Genomic DNA, 19,927 nt, shown 5'->3' on the forward strand with positions numbered 1-19,927 from the left:
AGTATGTTTAGACACCGAGGTGTATATGAGCAAAAGAGATGTTCTTTTTTCCCCCCATATGCTTCATTAATTCTTTTTTTTAATTAAAAATTTTTTATTTTTAAAAAATATTTATTGAGCTATAGTTGATTTACAATGTTGTGTTTGTTTCTGCTATACAGCAAAGTGAATCGGTTATACATATTATATCCACTCCAAAAGAGATGTTCTTGCATTCACTGAAAGACAGCAAGCGAGCAAGCTGTGACTTCATCTAATGTTCTAGTTCTGAAAGTCCTTTAAGCCTTCCTGATTGTTACACATATTGTTTTCTAATCCTGTACCAGCTTCCAGCACAGGAGGAAGGTTAAATGCTTCCCAAACTCTATGTTGTGGCTCTGCTTCTCACCCCTGGCATGGGCGATAATGGCCGTGGAGGACTTGGAAGTGGCTGTTGGGAAGAAAGGTGGGGGAGGTGTTACTTTCTTTGTCACCCACAGAGGGTCCCTGAATGGATTTCTCCTCTGCTACCCGAGCGTTTGTGTTGCCAGAAGAGAGAGAATCACAGCAGCTGAGACACGGAGAGCTTGGCCTTCCCTGTGACTCCAGTGACCACGGGCTACTCCCCAGGAATTGCTTTTGTTTCCACAGCCTGCTGTTTTGGGGGAAAATAAGAAATGAGCCCAGAATGTTCTGTTGGGTTTTAGCTCATTGACTCAAAAGGCTAAGGTATAATTTCCCTGAGATTTTTATAGGCATGACCATCTGCTTAGAGGAGCCTGCAACATCTGCAGCCCTTTTAGTCATTCTTTGCAAAGCACCATAAAGTTTATAGAAAAATGAAGCCACCCAGACATAAAGGGGACCTGACCGAGCCACCTTCTTGGCTGAGAAGCTGGTTATTTTGTCTTGGGGCACAGGCAGCAGAATTCTGGGAACCCATCCCCAAACACATGAGGAAGAAGACAGAGTCTCCCCATACCCCAGTCACGTGTCCACCCAGCCTTGCTTTGGGGGCCCCTGCTGCATGCAGGGAGATGTCTCATGTATGCTGTCGCCTTTTAACCTCTCACAGTGACCCTGTTGGCAGCCATGATCTCTCTCCAGACCAATGTTTGTATATGGAGAGGGACAATTTTAAGAGCACATACTGATTTGGAAAGTCGGAAGCTCCAAACATAAGTTTCTTATCTGTACTTATAGTTGTGTGGGGAGGAAGAAGAGGTAAATAGAGGCAGTGATGTGAAGAAAGAGCACTGGGTTAGGAATGGGGGACCTCCATTCTGGTCTCAATTCTAGGGCCTTCTATGTCCCTTGATTTCTTTGGGCCGCCTGTTTCTCATTTATATAGTGAAGAAGTTGGGCTCATTTTTCTGTGTCTCTTCTGGCTCTTATGCTAAATAAACCAGGAGTGACTTCAGTCATGTAACATAAATGTGTAGGAGGAAGGCGAGAAGGAATTATGTCAAAATGTTTTCAGTGGATATCTTTGGGTGTAGGATTATGAAGGAGTGCTAGCTCTATTCCTCGTTCTTTTTGACTCTTCTATAATGAGCATGTATTATTTTTATGGTCAGAAGGACATTGTAAAGATATGGAACCTTTCGGTGAAGATGGTGCCTCCTTTTATTGCATCATCTCCTTCTTCAGCTCGGCCTTCACTGTGACCTGCAGACCAATAAACCCCCTCCATTGAGTCTTCCCTGCATAACCATCATTCCCCTAGATTATGTCCATGGCACTACCTTAGACGTGCTTACATTTCGACTTTATGGTGTGTGTGGTTTATATACCCAATTAAAAAATTTTCAATATTGGGGACAGTGGGTCTTCTGTTGGTTTTTGTTTGTTTTTTACACCCCCTCTAGCACTGCACATGGCAGGTACCCGCAGTTACTTCTTAAAGGAGTGTTTGAGTGAAAGATGACAATGTCCTGGATCTAGGAGTTTCTTCCCTTTCTCAGCCAATAAAACCCACAGGGCTTTGCACTAGGGGCCAACATAGGAGTCTACAAAGTTCCGTCCAATATGGCCACTGTCCTCTGGGAGCTTGTACTCTAGCAAGGGAGATTATACACATATATGAATGTCTGAAATTAGAAATAGTGTATAATTGGTGCTATAGAATGATGAGGGCATAGGATCCCTGAGAAGGGAGCATTTCCCCTCCAAGCAGACATCAGAGAAATTATACCTAACCTCTTTGGTACCTCGCCAAACATTCCCTGGTCTCTGATTGCAGACACAGCTGTAATGGATCATTCTAGGCAAGCTCACGGTCCCAGCTGACAGCATCCCACTTCAAGCCTGCACAAATATCTTTCTCCCTCCGGTCTTTCATGCTGTGGAGTTGACTTGGTCCACATGCAAGAGCAGCCTGAAAGTGCAGGGAAGATACTGCTCCCTGGGGTCACCTTCCACCAATAAAAATGAGAACTGGTGAATAAAGGCTCCACCTCTACTTCTCTGAAGGGTGGACAGTTCTGAGAGGCATTCTGTAGCTGAGCAGATCCCTATGGAACCAGCTCTTATACCCATAGTGGTGATTTCAGCAAAGCATCCTTATATTGACTTTTCCTGCATTTCTCTTCTCCCCACACTTCTTCACTCAATATTTGCACACAAACCCTTGTCTCAGACTCTGTTTGGGGGAGAACCTAAACTCAGGCAGAAGTCACTATGAAATAAGAGGCATTTGAGCTGGAATGGTCCACTGCTGCTGCTGCTGCTGCTAAGTCGCTTCAGTCGTGTCCAACTCTGTGTGACCCCAGAGACGGCAGCCCACCAGGCTCCCCCGTCCCTGGGATTCTCCAGGAAAGAACACTGGAGTGGGTTCCCATTTCCTTATCCAATGCATGAAAGTGAAAAGTGAAAGTGAAGTCGTTCAGTCGTGTCCGACTCCTAGTGACCCCATGGACTGCAGCCTAGCAGGCTCCTCTGTCCATGGGATTTTCCAGGCAAGAGTACTGGAGTGGGGTGCCATTGCCTTCTCTGGGAATGGTCCACAGGCAGAGACAAAGAGGAGGGGGAGGTTTTAGGTAGATGGCACATGGAGAGTATCACATGTATCTGGTGGAGTCACTTTGAAGCTCCTTGTATCAAGAGGTAGAATCTATTCTCTACTCTTTGGATCTATACTCTAATTCTGGCTTTTCAAGTAAAGTGCTGCAGAAATGAGTGAATTGGGATCATGGGCCTTGGGTGGCTCTGCCCAGTCTTCTCTCATTCTTCCAAGCCTGCTGTGTCTACAAGCCTGGACTAGGCTGCTGGAGGATGCGAGACCACAGGAAGCAAAGGCAGGCCAGCTCAGCTGAGGAACCCTTTAAACCCAAAGCCCTAGCCAACCTGGCAACTGACCACAGATACATGAGTAAGCATTGCTGAACCAGAAGAATCTCAGCTGAGCACGACTGAAATGGCCAATATGAGGAATTGTGAGCTAAATAAATGGTGGTTGTTTTAAGTCACTAAGGTTTAAATGATTTGCTTTGCAACAAAAGCTAACCAATATGTTTGGGGGGAAATTGGGTCATCCTGATTGGCTAAAAGATGGCCTTCATGACTAAAATTGGGGCTAAATTGAATGCTACCCTAAAGGGTTTGAAAGCAATTCATTGGGCAGACAGATACAGTGGAATAGATGGTTGACTTATGACCAAACATTTGGGTCCCCTGTTGCACAGTATTGAGTTGCAACAGGCAGGGAACAGACTGCCAAGCCAGGGACTGTGTTTTCCCAGCTCTCTTTTCATATGACCAGTTCTCTTCCGTGGGATGTGAGCAGTAGGGGTGTGTGTTACAGGTTGAGATACCTAGGTATTAAGTATGGGATCCTCCATACTCTCTCTCTGTCCTGTCTGGTAGCTGGTAAAATCAGGTCAGATTTGAACACACAGGATGGTAGAACCTCAAGATGGATACAACCTGGATTCCTGAGTCCCCCCGTAGAGGAGAATCATTCAGCAGAGTGGGCTTTGCATGAGCAAGAAATAGACTTTTATCATGTTCTATTTTACTTTATCATGTTAAGCTTTTAGATCATTGAGATTTAGGGGTTGTTTCTTACAGCATCTGGCGTTACTCACCCAGACTAATGTAGGCATCACTACAAGCTTTTGAGTGGAGGTATTGGAACCCTCAAAGCAGTGATGTGGGTGTTTCTGAGTTTAGCAGCCAAATGCAGGGTAAAAGGGCTTCTGTAGTGCTCTAGGTCTAAGGAGACTATGACCTGGGTGTGGCCTTGGCCATGAGAGCAGAAAGGATAGCACTGAAGTAGACAGTCCTTTGATGTTAGGCATCTTCCTTCTGGGGAGGAAACTTGTTAAACTGTGGACATTCCCACATACACAGGAAAAAATATATATCTAAATTGTTTTCCACCTTGGTATTTCAGGATTAGAGTCTGTAAAGGCCAGTTTTTCAAAAATAAATACATCAGAAGGTTTTTTTTTTAAAGGATGATGATGGTGATGGTGATGAAGCTTGGCCCACCAGAGAGGTTCTATTTCTCCTTTGAGTCTGAGGATATGTGGCACCTTCCTCAACATTGTGACCGAGCCTCTGATCTAAACAAGATGGAATGCACCATTCTGCTGCTTAGTTCTTTGTGAGAGTGGGAACAGGTCCTCCTGAGGAAACATGAGGATCCTTTAGGAGTTTTCTTGAGGAAGATTTAGATGGATTTCATTTTATACCCTGTTCATCCTGGGAGTAGTTCCATGCCTGTCCCTTGAAGTGTTCTGGAGCCACATGCTTCTGAGGGAGATCCAGCCCTTAAAATTGCTCCTTGGGGCCACATGCCATCCTGAGCCTGTCACAGCTGTGGCACTGCTTCCAGTAGCTCGGCTCACTTGCCCTGTCAGCGCTTGGCCTGGCCTCTGCCTACCCCTCTCTGCCAGACTCCCAAGGCCAGGTCCGTCCCAGGCAATTAAAACTTGGTAGGACATCCCTGACTCCATCTGCCTGTCTGGCTGGCCATTTGCCTGTTGCCTGTGGCCACACAACTAGATACCTGACCTGTAGATCCCCTGATGTTGGCTTCTCCCCTGCTTCAGTCTGTTTGTCTAGTCTCCTTGGCCTGGCCTGCCCCAACCAAGCCCAGATTTTGACATTATCCCAAGGGCAGCTGTAGCTCTTCAGTTGCGCTTCATGGTGGCCTTGGAATGCTTCCACCTCCCACCCAGTGCCCAGAGGCCCCGGGAATGTTGAGAGAGAGCTTTGACCTAGAGCTGGCTCACCTCACACCATAGCTAAGCAGTTTAGTGTAGCATACAACCAACCTCAAACCAGCGTGACTCAGATTCTTAAAGGGTCAGTTCCAACCACCTCATGTCACCCAGCAAGCATAATGGTAATTATATAAAGAACCTCTTTCTACCATTGAAGTGGGCAAAATATGCCTTCAGGAACCCACAGCAACCTATAGAATCCACTTTAGGTCTTTCAAGGGATGGGATATTCCTTTTAATATCTGTATTAATATGCTATCATTATAATTCCTTTTTCTTTTTTTTTTTTTTTTGCACTGAACCTAAGAACAACACAAGGACTGAAATATACTGCTACCCCTACAATGGCTAGTTGGTTAATAATAATAATGATGATGATGATGGTAAACACTAACACTGATTAAACACCTATTGTATACTAGGCTGATTTAAAAATAAATTATATACAGTCTTACAGAATCTCCATGATATCCTTACTTTATGAGGTTGATATTATTATTCTCCCATTTTATAGATTAGGCTAAATTATTTGCCCAACTTCATAAAATACAACAATTGGGTAGTCTACCTTGGAATCCAGGTCACATGGTACTAGAATTTGTGCTGAAAGCTCTAGGTTATTCTGTATGTCTATGCATGACAGACAGACTCTGTGTGGCTAGTCTCCCCCTGTTAATTCAATCTGGGAGCAATGATGGTGGGATTTTTTTTCCAATAATTAAAAAAATAATTGGGAGTTATTTATTTTGTTTAATTGCACCAAGAAGTGTTAGCTTTTCAAAGCAGAAAAATTATAATAGCTTTCTAGAATTCTAGAACATAGAATTCAACCACAATTTTACTACCCTGACATAACCACTGTTAACACTTGAATATACTATTCAGTGTTTTTATTTTCAATGTTTTCTAGTGTTATATTAGTAATGCAAGTAATTTTATAAGAAACAGAATTGAAAAGAAGGAAATAAAAGGCCCCAAGTTCTACTGTATTCTTTTTCCAAATTCTGTATGTTTTTTTTGGGGGGGGGTGATGTTGGATCATATTGCTTTATAATTTAGTGAAATTTTGTAAATGTTTTTCATGTAAGAGAATATTCTTCCATGACACCTCTATTACTTTCTATTTCAGTGTAACAAATTATTACATACTGAGTGGCTTATTTATTATCTCACAGTTTCCATGGGTTAAGAGTCCAAGCCTGGTTTAGCCTGAGCCTCTGCTTGGGGTCTCACAAGGTTACGTACATGGTATAGGCCAGGCTGCATGCTCATCTAGAGGCCTGATAAGGGAAGCATCCACATCCGAACTCATTCAGGCTGGGGGCAGAATTCACTCTCTTGAGGCTGTGTGTCTGAGGGCCCAGCTTCTTCCTGGCTCTTGGCTAGGGGCTGCCCTTAGGACTTAGAGGCCAACCATAGTTCCCCATCACATGGCTCTCTCCTTTGGCAGCTCATAGTACGATGGTTGTTTCTTCCAGGCCAGCAAGAGCATCTCTCAAGTGTGTCCTGGCAAGATCAGTGTTCTACCTACATCTGTATCCACATCTACATCTCTATCACTAGTATAACTATACAACTTTGCCCTATTCTATTGGTTAGAAGTTGCAGGTCCTACCCACACTCATGGGGGTTATGCAGGGTATGAACATGAAACCACCCTAGAAATCTGTTTGCTACACACTTTGTATTTTATTCTAAATTTATTTTCAAATTTTATTTTATTTATCCTTGTTAACGATTTTATTTAGTAATTAATCAGTGAGGGAACCAGGAAGATGCTATAACCAGTTCAAAAGAAAATCCAAAAAAACAGACATTTATAGATCAAGAATATTGGCATGAATGTATGAATGGAGGCAAAACCAGCCTCTTCCCCAGTGGGGGAGGGCAGTCATTTGAACCTCTGTGGGACAGGACAGGGCAAGATTTGTGTGTATCTAAGCAAGAGGTGTTTCACATTGCTATCAGTTATAATATTTCAAGAGTTGTAAAATAGCTCCCAAGGAATCAGAGTCAGATAACATGAAAGGGTGTGCCATACTAGTTCAGTTTTTTTGATTTTTTATCATTTATTTAACAAATCCATTATATTCAAACATTAGCATTTCCATTTTGTCATTATAAGAACTACAGTAATCACCCTTGTGTTAAATTTTTTCAAAGACATCTTTAATTATTTCCTTTGCATGACTTATGAGACTTGGCTTGGTCAAAAAGTTCACACATTTTAAAGGCAATTGCTGGGGCTGCCAAATTGTTCCCCAGAGCAATTCCCTGCAGGGGTATAAGAAGGTACAGGGGGCTATTTTAGTGAACTTAGCTGAATTCGTATTCTTCTAGTACTAGAGTAGTGCTGGGCACAGTAGAGGGCCATATGTAGATATAAAGTAAAATAAAGAAAATTGAGTTGTTTCATCCTCACAACAACCCTGTGAGGTAGCATATTAATGATATTATCATTTTATAGAAGAGGAAGATGAGGCTAGAAGAGTGAAGAGAAAGATGACTGAATTAAATACCCAAAGGCCCGGGTTGTACAAAAATCTTCACGACCCAGATAATTACGATGGCATGATCACTCACCTAGAGCCAGACATCCTGGAATGTGAAGTCAAGTGGGCCTTAGGAAGCATCACTACAAACAAAGCTAGTGGAGGTGATGGAATTCCAGTTGAGCTATTTCAAATCCTAAAAGATGATGCTGTGAAAGTGCTGCACTCAATATGCCAGCAAGTTTGGAAAACTCAGCAGTGGCCACAGGACTGGAAAAGGTCAGTTTTCATTCCAATCCCAAAGAAAGACAATGCCAAAGAATGCTCAAACTACCACACAATTGCACTAATCTCACACACTAGTAAAGTAATGCTTAAAATTCTCTAAGCCAGGCTTCAGCAATACGTGAACCGTGAACTTCCAGATGTTCAGGCTGGTTTTAGAAAAGGCAGAGGAACCAGAGATCAAATTGCCAACATCCGCTGGATCATGGAAAAAGCAAGAGAGTTCCAGAAAAACATCTATTTCTGCTTTATTGACTATGCCAAAGCCTTTGACTATGTGGATCACAATAAACTGGAAAATTCTGAAAGAGGTGGGAATACCAGACCACCTGACCTGCCTCTTGAGAAACCTGTATACAGGTCAGGAAGCAACAGTTAGAACTGGACATGGAACAACAGACTGGTTCCAAATAGGAAAAGGAGTACGTCAAGGCTGTATATTGTTACCCTGCTTATTTAACTTCTATACAGAGTACATCATGAGAAACGCTGGGCTGGAGGAAGCACAAGCTGGAATCAAGATTGCCGGGAGAAATATCAATAACCTCAGATATGCAGATGACAACACCCTTATGGCAGAAAGTGAAGAACTCAAAAGCCTCTTGATGAAAGTGAAAGTGGAGAGTGAAAAAGTTGGCTTAAAGCTCAACAGTCAGAAAACGAAGATCATGGCATCTGGTCCCATCACTTCATGGCAAATAGATGGGGAAACAGTGGAAACAGTGGCTGACTTTATTTTTCAGATCCAAAATCACTGCTGATGGTGACTGCAGCCATGAAATTCAAAGACGCTTACTCCTTGGAAGGAAAGTTATGACCAACCTAGACAGCAAAAACATTACTTTGCCAACAAAAATCCATCTAGTCAAGGCTATGGTTTTTCCAGTGGTCATGTATGGATGTGAGAGTTGGACTGTAAAGAAAGCTGAGTGCCAAAGAATTGATGCTTTTGAACTGTGGTGTTGGAGAAGACTCTTGAGAGTCCCTTGGACTGCAAGGAGATCTAACCAGTCCATTCTAAAGGAGATCAGTCCTGGGTGTTCATTGGAAGGACTGATGTTGAAGCTGAAACTCCAATACTTTGGCCACCTGATGTGAAGAGCTGACTCATTTGAAAAGACCCTGATGCTGGGAAATATTGAGGGCAGGAGGAGAAGGGAACGGCAGAGGATGAGATGGTTGGAGGGCATCACCGACTCAATGGACATGGGTTTGGGTGGACTCCGGGAGTTGGTGATGGACAGGGAGGCCTGGCGTGCTGCAATTCATGGAGTCGCAAAGAGTCGGACACAACTGAGTGACTGAACTGAACTGAACTGAACTGAACCGGGTTGTAAGTCGGCTCCTTTGCTTACTAAGCACATGACTTTAAGCAAATGATTTATCTTGTCTGAGTTTATCCTCTGCTCTGTCAAATGGGGCCAACATCAAGGGAACTAATGCCTGGGTGAGAACTAGGAGGCTGTAGCCCAGTGATTCTTGCCCTTGGCTGCAATGTGGAATCACCTGGAGACCTTTAAAGTCCACCTCCCCCAGTTCCACCCCCTGATGCCTGGGTCCCAGCCCAGGAAATAGTGATGTCATTGGCCTGGGTTGTATTCTGAACAGCAGGTGTTTTTAAAACTCCCAGGTGATTCTACTCTGCAGCCAGGGCTGAAACCCACGACTAGAGCCACCTCCACTCTCAAGGGATTGTTTGTGTCTGCAGCCAAAGAAGCAACAGTCAGCTCCTGCTCTCTGCTCCAAGCTGTCAGGAAATAGCCTGTAAGGATCAGGCCAGAATCAAACCTGTCTTAAACTTCAGAGTCAACTCAGTTGGCTAAGTTAGTTTGGAAAGCCATCAATTACCTGCTGTTTTACCCTCCGGTGTGGGTCCCTGGGCAGCAGGGCGTCAGCATCAGACGTGCTGGCAGGGCTGCTTTCCAGTGGAGCCTGCTGCTGCTGCTGTTTTTCTAGAAGCCAGAGCAGATCTTCAGCTCCCTGCTGCCTGTCAGTCACAGCTGCATGACTGAGGCCGAGGGACCAGACGCCTGGCTGCCCGCCACTGGAGCTGGGTAGCAGATTTGCTGAGGTGTCCTTGGGGCCAGGCCAGCCTTCCAACTCTCTGTGAGGGCTGGGGATGAATTTCTCTGAGCTGCCAAATGATGCTCGATATGAACGCGATCCGTCAGTGGAATGAAAGCCTTGGTCCAGTTGCTCTAGCATGACACAGCGGGCCAGCACCAGGTCCTGTCTTTCTCCTGCACCTGATAAATTGCAAGAGGTATGTGTTTCAGTGATTTCATCAAGGTCAGACACCACCAGTGATTATGGGGGAAAATGGTAGTGTGGAGAAATTTCCAGAGAAAGACAAGAGAATGAAAAACTCCTATTTAAGGGGGACACTGGGTGGACACTAGATATATTTATCTCCTTGATGACATATCTGAGCGTTACAACAACCACAGAAATGAGATGTGGTTCTCTGTAGCTTACAGGTGAGAAAACTGTGCCTTAGAGGTGAAGTGTGCTTGCGAGGTCACACAACTAGCCAGGGACCAAACTAGATCACATGTTGGCTTGTCAGCCCGCATAGCACTTGGTCTTTGTTCACGGCTTCTCAGACTGGCAAGGAGACTTTTGGATCCAAGTAGCTAGTTTTTTTTTTGTTGCTTTGTTTGCTCCTCAGGATTGTCTAGGGGGCCTGTCCTTGGCCCATTGGTGAAATATCAAAGGTTGCTTTCATCATGGTCCAACTTCCGTGGTGAATTAATTGAGGTAACGTCAGCTGCTAAAACAGAGAAACCCGTTAATGTCAAGCCCTTAACAGTTGACCTTGGATTCTGGCTCACACAAAGCCCAGCTGGTGGTGTGGGGATGGAGGTTCAGCTCCACGTGGTCATGCAGGGACCCAGATTCCGTCTACCTGCATCTCTGCCCTCCTAAGGCCTTTGCTGTTGCTGGCTAGATCTTCTGTCTCTGGAAGGCAGGCAGGGGAGGGGAGCACGGGGGTTCCCAGAGGGGGTTCTGGGGCTCAGGTGAGGACAAGTAGACTACAATTCTGTCCAAATCCCGTCAGCCAGAGCTGTCACTTGTCAGTGCCTAACATTCTAGCCTGGAGAATTCCATGGGCAGAGGAGCCTGGCAGGCTACAATCCATGGGATCGCAAAGAGTCAGACAGAACTGAGTGACTAACACACACACACACACAAAGCAAGGGAGTCTGGGAAATGGATCTCGCTGTGTGCCAGTGAAGACAGGAGAGGGAGTTAGTGAGCACATGGCAGACCTGGCCATAGCCCTACAGGCCCCTGGGGTCTCTTCCTCCCTGAATCCTCTCCCTGTTGACTCTCCACACCCTCTCCAGAACCCCATCTTGTGCTTCAAGTCTGCTTTTCTTTGGTTGACAAGGACCTTCTACCAAGTTTCTACCCAGGATGCATAGATCAAGGCAGGAGCCCCAAGGGTTCCTGGCCATGGCTTTTCTAAGTCTTCAGGAGGCACTGGGGCCACAGTCCATGGGCTTCTCAGCAGCTACTGGCCCGCCTTCCGCCCGCCTTCCAAGGAGGGAGCCAGTAATGGAGGTTGCCGACCCTTGGCTTAACTCTTCATTTGCCTAATGATGATGAATGTTGGCGTCTCTGAATCTGAAAGCCCTGGCTGGTTTTCCTGCAGGGTCTCCTCCTTGCCTTGTTTTCTTTTTCCTCAGCTCTGCTGGCTTCGGACCCCAGGGGGAAGATGAGTTTTGCAGTGATGGACGGTAGGGATTTTTCACACCTGCCAGTTCTGACATCCCGAGTCAGCAGGATCTGTGCTGCCAAGAAACATGATTTAGAGGCACTCCATTCAGACTAGAAATGTTCCCTTACTGCGTTCATGATCCTCTGTGGTCAAGGACGCCTCTTGACAGAATTTCCTTTGGAACAAGCAAAGGCTCCATGTGGACTGAGAATTCTTTGGTTGTCTCCCCTCCCCTGGAGAAGCGCTCCCACAGGATGAGTGATCAGGACTCAAACCTTTGTGCCATCTCCTTGTCACTTTGCAGAACCACTGGGGCTCACCCGCACAAACTTGACTGAGGAAGCTCCTTCCAATGGCTTCTAGGAGACCTATTAATATTTGAGCTGAGAAGATCTTGGCCCAGAAAGTTTGGTGAGCTTACTGTACTTTGTCAAGATTGGGGAGAAACAGGGTCGTTGGTGAGGGGAGCCAGGCCCTGGCACCAGGTAGTGGGAACAAAGGTCAGAAGCTTTAAGCAGTCAGCTCCCCCTGCTCCTCCCTGAAATCAAGCCAGTGGGAACAGCAGCCACTCCTAGTCATACTCACCTGTTGTCTTAGGATGGGTTCCCTGAAAGCAAACTCTGGCCTGAGGCTTCATGGGACAGCACTGTATTTAAAGAACAGGAGAGGAGTGGGAAGTGGAGCTGGGGAGGGGCAGGAGCCCAGCGAGGGCAAGGCAGCTGGCAAAGCCCACGGGGGCACCTGACTCAAGCCTGCAATGATGCTCTGGAGTTTGTGTCTGCATTAAGGGACAAGAAGTGTTTACATCCTATACCCATCAGTATGTCACCAACCCACTGTCTCTGGGCAGCTCATGGTTGATGATCAGAGCAACCCACCAAATGAGACACAGGTGCTGGTGGTTGGGTGGGAAAGCCCATCAGGCACCATGTGCCAAAATGGAGAATGGCTCTGAAGGGATGACTGATGCCACTGACTTTGGGCCCATGTGGTGGCTGCTTTTCCCTTGTGGAACAGCCCTTAATAGCAGCTTTGTCCTAAGAGCACAGAGTGAGTTTGGCCCAGGTCAGGGAGGTGCTTTGTGGTAGGTGTGGGGCCTCCCCAGCCCTTCTCTATATAGGACAGTGGTTGCCACTAGATAAATTGAATGCAGACCAGGGTGGTGGCCTGGCATGTGGTACTAGGCCATTAGACATTTAGAAGCATTTTCAAAGGAAACTTCAATGTAAGTCAAATTCCTTTCACTGTGGGAAAGGGACTGGAATCTCAGATCTGACACTTCACAATCAGTTTTAAGCTGAGCTGGCACTCTAGGGGTGGGAATCTGTGTGTGTGTATGTGTGTGCGCATACGCATCAGTAATCCACGTTGATGATGTCCAAGCTGGCACTCGTCTCCATTCAACCCCATCTGCAGAGCCACTGGCCTTTTGGATCCAAACCCTATAGTGCCCCTCCTCAGAACTCCCATAATGCCTTGCAAGCATTTCTGTCGTTGTGTGAACCACATCATTTTACAATGCTTTGTTTATGTGCCTGTGTTTTTTTAAATTGTGGCTGATTTACACTGTTGTGTTACTTTCTACTCTACAAAGTGATTCGGTTATACACACACACACACACACACACACACACACATATATATATATACATTTTTAAAAAAATATTCTTTTCCATTATGGTTTATCACAGGATAGTGAATATAGTTCCCTATGCATACAAGAAGACCTTGTTGTTTATCCATCCTCTGTATAATAGTTTGCATTTGCTAACCCCAAGTCCCCAGTCTATCCCTCCCCAACCTCCTCCTTCCTCTTGGTTGCCACAAGTCTTTTCTCTGTCTGTGATTCTGTTTGTGTTTCATAGGTAGGTAGGTTCATTTATGTCATATTTTAGATTCGACATATAAGTGATATCATATTTGTCTTTCTCTGTCTGACTTACCTTATGTAGCATGATCATCTCTAGTTCCATCCATGTTCCTTCAAATGGCCTTATTCTGTTCATTTTTATGGTTGAGTAGTATTCTGTTGTATATATATATATATATATGTACTACATCTTCTTTGTTCATTCATCTGTTGGTGGACATTTAGGTTTTTTCCATGTCTTGGCTGTTGTGAATAGTGCTCCTAGGAACATATGGGTGTATGTATCTTTTTGAATTATAGTTTTGTCTAGGTATATACCCAGAAGTGGGATTGCTGGATTATATGGCAACTCTTACATGTTTGTCTTAATCAGGCTGAGCTTTCTTAAGGGCAGAGCCCACGTCTTAAATTTATCCAAGCTGTAGCCCCCAACTCGATGTCTGGATGTAGGGTAGGTGCTGAGTGAACAAACTGTGAGAGAACTGAAGAGTTAACCAAGGAAAAAGCTAAGATCATGAAGCTAGAACCCTGACTGAAAAGGAAACAAAAGGATTGTAGGAATTGGAATCAATAAATCCATGAGACAAGGATGTGGAACAATAGGAAGCCTCACCTACTGTTTGTTGGAGAATGGTTGAATTTAGACTTTAGTGTTACCAAGTAGACCTGCCCATGTGTACACTCTACAAAGCAGCAATTCTGCTCCACAGGGTATGCCCTAGAGAAACTCTTGCACACATATACTAGGAGGTGTGTGCAAGAATGCCTTGTGGAAGCATAATAGCTCCAGACTGGGGGGAAAAAAACAAACCCGTGTCTGTCAACAACAGGCTGGATGTTGTGATAGTGTAGTACATATGATGGCATACTCTACAACAGTGAAAATGAGGAAACCACAACTATCTATACCAACGTGGATGAATCTCAAAAATTAGATGTTGCTGGGAAAAAGTAAGTTCCAGGGGGAGTCGTACAGAATGATTACATTTGCATGAAGTCCCACAAAGGGGAAATGACAAAATTGTTTAAGAAAACTGTGCAGATGATAAAATAGAAAGCAAAGCAAGAAGGAGATTAATAAACAATTAAGGGTAACTTACCTCTGGTGGGGGTGGAGACGGTAGTTCAATTATAGGTGAACATAGTGGGTGCAGGGGCCTCTGTTGGATGATAAAGTTGAGATTCTTAGGCCGTGTGATGGTACCTTGGTACATTGCTATTCTGTGGACTCTACATATGTTTCATAATTCTTTTGTACATATACATTTTATTGATACTTTTATTTTTTAAAAAAGTAAATAAAAGAGAGTTCTGAAGCATCTCTCCTCTCAAAAATTTCACACAAAAAGAAACTTCCAAATTGCAAACAGCTCCATGAAAAGCAAGGGATATTCTACAAGAGCTCTCAGCTGCTAAGAAGTCAAGCTGCTCATTTTAAGAGTTATTGGGAATTTCTCCCCTTTGAGAAGCTCAGTGTGGAAGCATGGGTGGGAGGGGAGATTGGGATAAAATAGTATTGTTTCCATGAACGCATTCACCTTACCTTTTGGTAAACCATGGCTTGGCAAATTATGGCTTGCAGGCCATATCCTGCCGGCCATCTGTTCTTATAAATAAAGCTGTATTGAAACACAGCCCTGCTCACTCATTTACACCTGGTTTGGGCTCCAAAATCACTGCAGATGGTGACTGCAGCCATGAAATTAAAAGATGCTTATTCCTTGGAAGGAAAGTTATGACCAACTTAGCATATTAAAAAGCAGAGACATCACTTTGCCAACAAAGATCCATCTAGTCGAAGCTATAGTTTTTCCAGTGGTCATGTATGGATGTGAGAGTTGGACTATAAAGAAAGCTGAGCGCCGAAAATTGATGCTTTTGAACTGTGGTGTTAGAGAAGACTCTTGAGAGTCCCTTGGACTTCAAGGAGATCCAACCAGTCCATGCTAAAGGAAATCAGTCCTGAATATTCATTGGAAGGACTGATGTTGAAGCTGAAATTCCAATACTTTGGCCACCTGATGTGAAGAGCTGACTCATTTGAAAAGACCTTGATGCTGGATGAGATGGGTGAGATGGTTGGAAGGCATCACCAACTCAATGGACATGAGTTTGAGTAAACTCCAGGAGTTGGTGATGGACAGGGAGGCCTGGCTTGCTGCAGTCCATGGGGGTCACAAAGAGTCAGACACGACTGAGCGACTGAACTGAACTGATGGCTGCTTTGACTCCATACTGAGAGTACTCAGTAGTTGCCACACAGACCATACCTGACCCACAAAGCTGAAAGTATTTACCGTTAGGCCATTTAGGAAGAAGTTTGCACACTTTGCTGGGCTTCCCTTGTGGCTCAGCTGGTAAAGAATCCGCCTGCAATGAGGGAGACCTGGGTTCCATCCCTGGGTTGGAAGATTCCCTGGAGAAGGGAACGGGCTACCCACTTCAGTATTCTGGCCTGGAGAATTCCATGGACAGTATAGTCCACGGGGTGGCAAAGAGTCGGATACGACTCAGCAACTTTCACTTGCACACCTTGCAGGCAGCGGGTCCGAGCACGCGTGCGCAGTGTGCTGGGGCGCAAGCATCACAGTGGATAGGAATCACCTGGGGGCGGGGCGGGGCCGGCGCTGCTGCAGTTCTGATAAGCTCCAGGTGGTGCTGATGAGCTGCTTCCGGGACACGCCTTCCTGGCTGTCGTTCATTCCGGAAACTTGTTGAGTGTCTGCAAGGTACAAGGCCCTGGAAACGCAGCACCTGAATTGAGGTAAGTTTTCTCTAACAGTGGAGGCAGAAACCCTCCAAAGTAACTTAATAATTCTGTATTAGCAGCCAGGACAAAATGTAGCGTGGAGGAGGGAAGCATCTTCCTGGTGTTGCTTCCTTGATGAGGTGGAATTTGAGTAGGGCTTGAAGGAGAAACCATGCACTTGAAAAACAGTTGAAGTGAAAGAAAAAGTAGGTGAGTCCATGGTCGTGGGGGGCAGAACTGTTACAGCATGTTCTGAGAATGTCGAGTTCGGTTGACATTGGGTGAGCCGCTGCAACGCCCCTGCCCCCGAACCTCGTGGTAACTTCAGCAGGGTTCCTCACCTTCCCTCCACCAAGCCTTTCCTGAGAGCTACCACAGGAGGCTGGCTTCCTGTAGTTTGCCCTCTCTCGGGTGACAGAGACACTAATGAGCCCTGAAAGGTGCGAAGTCCCTGATGAAGAAGGACAAGCTAGAGGGCCCAGGCCTGAGGCTGCAGTGGGGAAGTGGGGGCTTTCAGCTCTGCCCCAGAAGCAAGGGTGAGGGGCTGGCCTGAGGGCTGCCTCCAGGCCCCAGAGAGGCAGTGCAGTCCACTTCTCCAGTTCTCCTCAGCTCTGGTGGCCTCCTGCTGTGTCAGGATACAGTCACAGAATGTTAACGTTAGGAAGTAACATGGAAGATCATTTGGCTCACCCTTCTCCTGATGCACATGATAGAATTCAACACCTGCACAGAGGGTGTGCCAGAAGTTATTATTTGATCCTCATTGAGTCTGCTAGGGCCCCGCTTGATTGTTGGTGGGCAAAAAGTAAATGAAATGTCCATTCTTGTTTTAGCACCATCAGTTGTGATAATATAAATGGGCCTTGAAGGAGATGTTCAGGCTTTGATTTGATGAAAACTGTCTCTCAGGGCACTTTCCCACCTCCAGGAGAAGAGAGACTTAGGCAGGTTCCTCAGCCTCTTCTGGACATGACATAGATGTCTTTTTTGCTGGTGCAACTTGGGTTTGGACCATTCTTTGGGTGTAGTCAAGGCCTGTGGCCCTTCCAGGATGACCAGGCATCCCTGAAGTACCTGCAGAGGCCTCTGTTCAGCCCCCTGCAAGGTGAATTTGTCCTGTCAAGGTGGGCTTGTGGTGGGCCCTCTGGCTCTAAACCTAGGTGACGTACCCTTCAGGGACTGAAGGCAGCTTGGGAAGACCAGAGACCCCTCTTCTCAATGCCATTACCTCCCAGTTGACTTTGAGGTGACTGAGGTTTGGGAATTCCCCAGTGGTTAAGACTCCACACTTTCATTGCCAAGGGTGTGGGTTCCATCCTTGGTTGTATTAGCCGTGCAGTTGTGGCCAGAAAAAAAAAGTGACTGAGGTTTGTCTTAGTTTGGAAAGGTGTGCTCAGGAGTCACTCCTATGACCGTTTCCTCACCTCAGAGTCTCCTACTTTTCACAAATTCTTGGTCTGGGAAAGGGGTGGGCTTTTGTTTCCCATCTGTCATATTTCCTTCTTCCTATCTTCAGCTATGCCTTCATGGGAGACAAAGGTCTCCCCTTTTCCACCAAGAAAATACCCAGGAGTGGAGTCATTGAAGTTCATTTGCTGAGTGACTCAAGAGGAGACAAAGGATTCTGGAAAATCCTTTCTGAAGATCATCTCTTGGCATGCAAGCCCCTTGCCTGCTGCATATTTCAATTTTGATGCCAAAAGCCAAATACTACTTTCGTCTTTGTTGCCACATTCACTCTATAGGGAAATCTCGATCTCTTACCTGGCTTCACCCCATCTCCTGGGAGACAGAGGCCTTGGACTGACCAGGGCGAGGTCATGTCTTTGAGAAGGTACAGGAAAAATGTACCCTAAAATTGTGCAAAACAAATGTCCTGGTGGTCTATGCATGAGGAAGCTGAAGATCACCAAGTTTGACTGCTTTGCCCAAGGTTATTGGTGGGACCCCTGTTTCCCAGCCACTGGGAGTTTTGGTTGATAACTCATAGCTGCTCTTGTCTCTGCAAGCTCTACCCCTCCCTTACTTAAATCTCTACCCCAAACCCCCACAACCTCAATCAGTCATGGACTGGCATGGGGGTAGAAAAACCTTGTGGAAATTTGACCTACTTGGTGGTGCTATTTATGATCCAGAGCTCCTCATGGGATCAGGCTGAAGCTGGTCTCCAGTAGAAACCACATCCTTAGTTAGCTTCCCTCCTCTCCTGCTCCTTCCCATCAAAATCACTTGCACAAAAATCCTCCACTCAGGTTCTACTTCTGGGGAACATGACCTAAGACCAATTTTCTCTTGCTGCCTTAAAAATGACCACAAACTTGGTGACTTGAACAAGACAATTTTGGTATCTTACAGTTCTATAGGTCAGAAGTCTGACATAAGTCTCCTGGGCTAAAATCAAGGTGTTGGCAGGGCTGCATTCTTTTCTGAAAGCTCTAGGAAGAAATCAATTTCCTCAATTTTTTTTAGCTTCTAGAGGCTACAGCATTCCTTGGCTTTTGGACCTCTTCTATCACTTTCAGCATCACATCTCTCTAATCATTCTTCCATCCTCACATATCTCTCTCTCCACAATTGGAAAAGATTTTCTACTTTTAGGGATTCATGTGATGCTATTGGGCTCACTTGGGTAACCCAGGATAATCTCCCCATCTCAAAGTCCCTTGGGTAACCTTAATCACATCTTCCAAGTTCCTTTTGCCGTAATATAGCATATTCATGGGTTCCAGGGATTAGTACATAGACATCTGTTGTGTGTTGAATTATGTCTCCCCCAAAGATGTGGAAGTCCTCACCCTACCTGTGAATGTGATCTTACTTGGAGATGATCAAATTAGGATAAGGTCGTTATGGTGAGTGCTATTCTTTTATGACTGGGTCCTTACAAAAAGGGGAAATTTGGACACAGACACACGCACACACACAGGGAGAACAACCCTATGAACCCAAAATAGGAAATCACGGTAATGCATCTACCAGCCAAGAAACATCAAAGATTGCAAGAAAATATTTTCTCCTATTCAGTACGTTGTCTTTTCATCTCGTTGATGGTTTCCTTTGCTATGCAAAAGGTTATAAGTTTAATTTGGCCCCAATTGTTTGTTTCTGCTGTTATTTCCTTTGCTTTAGGAAATGGATCAAAAAAAATATTGCTGCTATTTATGTCAGAGTGTTCAGCCTGTATTTTTCTCTAGGAGTTTGTAGTATCCCATCTAACATTTAGATTGTAAGTCCATTTTTAGTTTATTTTTGTATATGGTATTAGAAAATGTTTTGATTTCACTCTTCTGCATGAAGCTGTCCACTTTCCCCAGCACGGCTTATTGAAGAGACTGTCTTTTCTCCATTATATATTCTTGCCTCCTTTGTTGTAGATTAACTGACCACAGTGCACGGATTTATTTCTAGGCTCTATACTTCTGTTTTTCTGATGATTGTAACTTTGTAGTATTGTTTGAAAAGTCAGGGACAGGGACTGTGATTTCTTCTTTCTCAAGATAGCTTTGGTTGTTTGGGATCTTTTGTATTTCCATACATATTTTAAAATATTTAAATTAAAATATTTTAAAAATTTAAAATTATTTATTATAGTCTATGAAAAAT

General features: G+C 44.9%; 1 protein-coding gene and 1 long non-coding RNA gene across 20 annotated transcripts in view; one reads left to right on the forward strand and one right to left on the reverse strand.

The window, feature by feature from the left end:
• Positions 1-205: 205 nt before the first annotated feature.
• LOC123331894 lies at positions 206-16,143 on the reverse strand. Of its 5 annotated transcripts, XR_006548703.1 has the most exons (4): positions 15,873-16,143; positions 14,676-14,735; positions 9,833-10,230; positions 206-430 (listed from the first exon to the last, which is right to left on the reverse strand). It is a non-coding gene; the product is annotated as an uncharacterized LOC123331894 (long non-coding RNA). The 5 variants fall into 5 exon arrangements; XR_006548702.1 differs by lacking the exon at positions 206-430 and having other exon boundaries at positions 9,772-10,230; positions 15,873-16,137; XR_006548699.1 differs by lacking the exons at positions 206-430; positions 9,833-10,230 and adding an exon at positions 10,256-10,754 and having other exon boundaries at positions 15,873-16,137.
• A 73-nt stretch (positions 16,144-16,216) lies between these two features.
• NHS (NHS actin remodeling regulator) overlaps positions 16,217-19,927 on the forward strand; it is a 501,937-nt gene continuing 498,226 nt past the window's right edge. For 9 of the 15 annotated variants that reach the window (XM_044937048.2, XM_044937031.2, XM_044937050.2 and 6 more), the window contains exon 1: positions 16,250-16,339. The gene's annotated coding sequence lies outside the window, so the exon portion shown is untranslated. Of the gene's footprint in view, positions 16,340-19,927 lie in introns of all 15 variants that reach the window. The other 6 variants (XM_044937036.2, XM_044937040.2, XM_044937034.2 and 3 more) reach the window with 4 other exon arrangements.

This window comes from Bubalus bubalis, chromosome X, assembly GCF_019923935.1.
Source record: "Bubalus bubalis isolate 160015118507 breed Murrah chromosome X, NDDB_SH_1, whole genome shotgun sequence".
NCBI classification, from domain to species: Eukaryota; Metazoa; Chordata; class Mammalia; order Artiodactyla; family Bovidae; genus Bubalus; species Bubalus bubalis.